Source organism: Asparagus officinalis, chromosome 2 (assembly GCF_001876935.1).
Source record: "Asparagus officinalis chromosome 2, Aspof.V1, whole genome shotgun sequence".
In the NCBI taxonomy this organism is placed as follows: Eukaryota; Viridiplantae; Streptophyta; class Magnoliopsida; order Asparagales; family Asparagaceae; genus Asparagus; species Asparagus officinalis.
Genome location: NC_033795.1, coordinates 24,038,935 through 24,043,159, shown reverse-complemented (window position 1 = coordinate 24,043,159; position 4,225 = coordinate 24,038,935). Strand labels below are relative to the sequence as shown.

At 39.2% G+C, this 4,225-nt stretch overlaps 1 protein-coding gene across 2 annotated transcripts in view; it reads right to left on the bottom strand.

The window, feature by feature from the left end:
* Nucleotides 1–4,225, bottom strand: part of LOC109830545 (protein ROOT INITIATION DEFECTIVE 3-like) — a 14,735-nt gene that overhangs the window by 9,150 nt on the left and 1,360 nt on the right. The window lies entirely within an intron of this gene.

Here is a 4,225-nt window from a genome sequence, read left to right as displayed (position 1 = left end):
CGACGGCGGTAGTGCCGGCGACAAGGAGAAGAGGCGGAGGCTAGAGTTTTTGAATGAGGATTTGTGACAGCTAGGGTTTCATGCTCTGATACCATGTAGAAAGAGATAATTGAGAGAGTAAAATCCTAACTTAATTAATTTATTCAGATACTAGAGAGAGATATATATAGTCATACAAATAGGGGTATGGTTAACGGGTCATAGTCCATTAACCCAATACCCAATAGACTTAATTACTATATAGTATTATTATATATATATATATATATATAGAACGATTGGAAGAGAGAATTGAGCAGTGAATTAGGGATATTTACAGCACAGAAAAGAAGTATTTTCTGAGTTATTAGTTAGGGTTTTATTTGGAGAGAATTAGAGATTTGTTGGTAAGATTAATTGGTGAATTCGAGTGATTTATAATCTCAGTTTGTACTCTTCTTCTCTATTAGTGAAAACCTCATCCCCTTCTTGTCCTGTGAACACAGGAAACTTGCCGAACCACGTTAAAATTGGTTGTTTGTGTTCGTGCCGTTATTTTGAATTGTTTGTGGCCTTCTCTCTCGGCGATTGATTTGGTTTCCCGAAGCACATCGGTTGTTTAGCTTTCGCCGCGCACAACAAATGATATCAGAGTTCGGGCTACGCTTGGACTATTTGGAGGAGTAGATCGTTTTGGAGGCTCATTTGGGGCTTCGTTTGGTGATAAAAATGGGATCTTTTTGGTAAAGACTATCTTTTTTAATTTTGGATCTATTCTTTGTTTGTTCCGTTTTGGTTTTTGGTGTTTTGAGAAAAATGGTTGAGAAAAAAAGAGTTGTGGAGGGTACTTCCAGTATGAAAACCGTCCAAAGTTTGAATATTCATTCTATGAAAATAGATGTGAAAAAGTTTAACGGCACAAACAATTTTGGTCTTTGGAGATGTGAAGTCTTGAATGCGCTCAATGCACAAAATTTGGAGGATACTTTGGAGTTGGACAAGAAACCGGACGATATTGAGGAGAAGGTTTGGAAGAAGATGAATCAAACGACGTGTGATATGATTAGATCTTGTTTAACTCAAGATTTGAAATATGATATGATCAATGAGACTTCAGCTAAGAAGATTTGGGAAATCCTAGAGGGTAAGTATTTGACAAAGAGTGTAGAAAACCGTTTGCATTTGAAGAGGAGGCTTTATCGCTTCTAATTGAAGAAAGAAACCTCCATTGGTGATCACATGAACTACTACACGAAGCTTCTTACGGATTTGGCATATGTAGATTGATGATTGAAGATGAGGACAAGACGTTGGTATTGTTGAGTTTCTTGCCTGACGAGGAATATAAAACCTTCGTTCTTACTCTTATTAATGAGAAGACATCTCTTTCGTATAGTGAGGTCACCGCTGTACTTGTAAATTATCAGCTTCGAAAGAAGAATAATAAGACTTCAGTTGAGCCGGTAGCGGAGACATTGGTCATAAGAGCAAAGAGTCCAAATCGAAATAGGAGGTTGTAATCTAGATGGGCACATCCTAGAGTTCGTAGGAATCAGTATGCCTTTTGTAAAGAGGATGGACATTGAAAAACCAAATGCCCAAAGTTAGTTGATCGAGCCAGGAAGAATAAGGGGAAAGCTATTCAAGCTTCAGAGGTAAATGTTATCAAGGCTAGTGGCGACAATTCAGATTCGGATTCTTCAGACTATTCATTAGCACTATCGTCGGTTTGCGTTACCGACTCTACAGAGTAGATATTAGATCTGGGTGCTTCTTACCATATTTATTCTAGGAGGGATTGGTTTTTCAGCTTTTAAGAGTTGGAAAGAAGGGATGCCATGCTTATGAGTAATGATCATGAATGTCCTATTGATGGTATCGGTACCGTTTGTATTAGGATGCTTGACGGAATGATTCGAGAGTTGGATGAAGTGAGGTTCGTTCCTCAATTGAAGAAGAACATCATTTTACTTAGAATTTTGGAGGCAGCATGCTATAGAGTGACCTTAGAGGATGTATGTTTAAAGGTCATATTTGGGTCTATGATTGTGATGAAGGACGTCAGGAGAAAGAATTTATACTATTTGATTGGGAGTACGGTGATTGGTAGAGAATTAACTTATTTGGATTTGGCTAGACTGTGGCATTTGTTGAGGCTGAGATATTAGTTTGGTGAGGAGTGTTTTGACCTGCAGATTGAAGTCCTTTGAGCACATTGGTATGAGCAAAAAGACCGAGGTAGAGTTTGGTACTTCTATCCATTGGTCGAGGGATCTTTTAGATAGTGTTCATTCAGGCATTTAGGGGCCTTCCAATGAGGCATCGTTAGGAGGTAATAGGTATTTGGTTTTCACAATTGGGGACTGTTCTAGGTATTGGTGGGTTACAATCAAGTCCCATTGGTTTGAAGCCCTAGAAGTCAACAACAGATGGAGGAAGTGTGTTGATAGAAAGGTAACCCGTCGTTTTATTTTTAGTAGGGGTTCTTTCTTGCATTTGTGTCGAACTCACGACAGTTTGAGATACTTCATTAGAGAGAAAACATTGGGACGACGAGATGATATGACAGTTTTGATGGGTCGATCCTTACTGGAGGAGGATCGATGTTTGATGTCGAGCATTGGTTTTGGTGTTCGGGTTTCGGCATATTTGGATCATCTTAGTCATAGGTTGTCGACTGCTGCGTTTAGAGATTTTGGATCTGGTGGGGACGCTTTAAATATTGGGTTACTTCGGATGTTTGATCGCCTAGCATTTAGTCACATCGAGGATGTGAGATTTGATCCGATTGTACATTTGGGATACAGAGGCTCATTTGGTTACCAATTGGGAGACTCTGATATTGTTCTGAGCAGGTATGTCATATTTGACTCTCGACAGATGGAGAATGTTGATCAGATCGTTGGGATATCGCAGCAGGTAGAGAGTGATGCTACTCCACGTTGGGTGGAGATTACTCTACGTTCTCCAAATCATTCTGCATTGTTTTGGATTCCAGTTGAGGTGACACAGAGTGGGGATCATATTGATGTAGATGTAGATAATGAGTTTATTGATTCGAGTGCAGCTGGTGGACACAGTTCGGATTTGACTATAGCTGTTGGTTCACCTCAGGTGGAGGTGTTCGGTTCGTTTCACTTTGAGACTAGTGGGAGAGTTATCAGCTGCAGATTTGTTGGTGATGATCATGAAGGATTAATAATTATTCTAGTTGATTGAGGGCCTTTGGAGGCCATTTGGTGAACTACGTGAAGGCTTGATTCTTAAGACAAGATGATACGTAGGCAGTCATTTATGATGCAGCCGGTTTGGTGAGTTGATACCGACATTTAGAGTTTGTTCGCATTCTCGTTTGGGTTCTTGACTTGTTGTGGATAGAATCCATTGTCGTGGATTTGTTCCACTTCATACTGGACGCAACAAGTGAGACGTTTGGTTAGTATTGGTGTCGGCTCAGTTTTGAAAAAACTTTACCGAGATGAAGAATTGTTGAATAGCAAGTTCCTAATATGTTTCCTAATTTGTTTTGGTAACAGGTTATTAGGATTCCTAATCTGTTTTGGTAACAAGTTATTAGGATTCCTAATCTGTTTTGATTTTGCTTTTAGAATTCCTAGTATGTTTTTGGTTTTAGGATTTCTATATATATGGAACGATTGGAAGAGAGAATTGAGCAGCGAGTTAGGGATATTTGCAGCACAAAAAAAAGGTATTTTCTAAGTTATTGGTTAGGGTTTTATTTGGAGAGAATTAGAGATTTGTTGGTGAGATTAATTGGTGAGTTCGAGTAATTTGTAATCTCAGTTTGTACTCTTCTTCTCTATTAGTGAAAATCCCATCCCCTTCTTGCCCCGTGGACGCAGGCAACTTGCCGAATCACGTTAAAATTGGTTGTTTGTGTTCATGCCGTTATTTTGAATTATTTGTGGCATTCTCTCTCGGGGATTGATTTGGTTTCCCGAAGCACATCGGTTGTTTGGCTTCCGCCGCGCACAACATCATATGGGTTGTAAATGAGAATGGACGGTGGCGATCATCATTCGAGGTAGCCTAGTGGGCTAGCTCACAATAAGAATCTCATCTCACCGTTTCATTTTATCATTTCTATAGCTATATATAATTATATAATTCTTATATTTTGGTTGATAATTGTGTGCACAAAACATTGCTGACCTTCTGATTTGTACCAACAAAACCCCATGATCTTTTGATTTGTTCCCACAAAACCCACCTAACCTTATGCTTC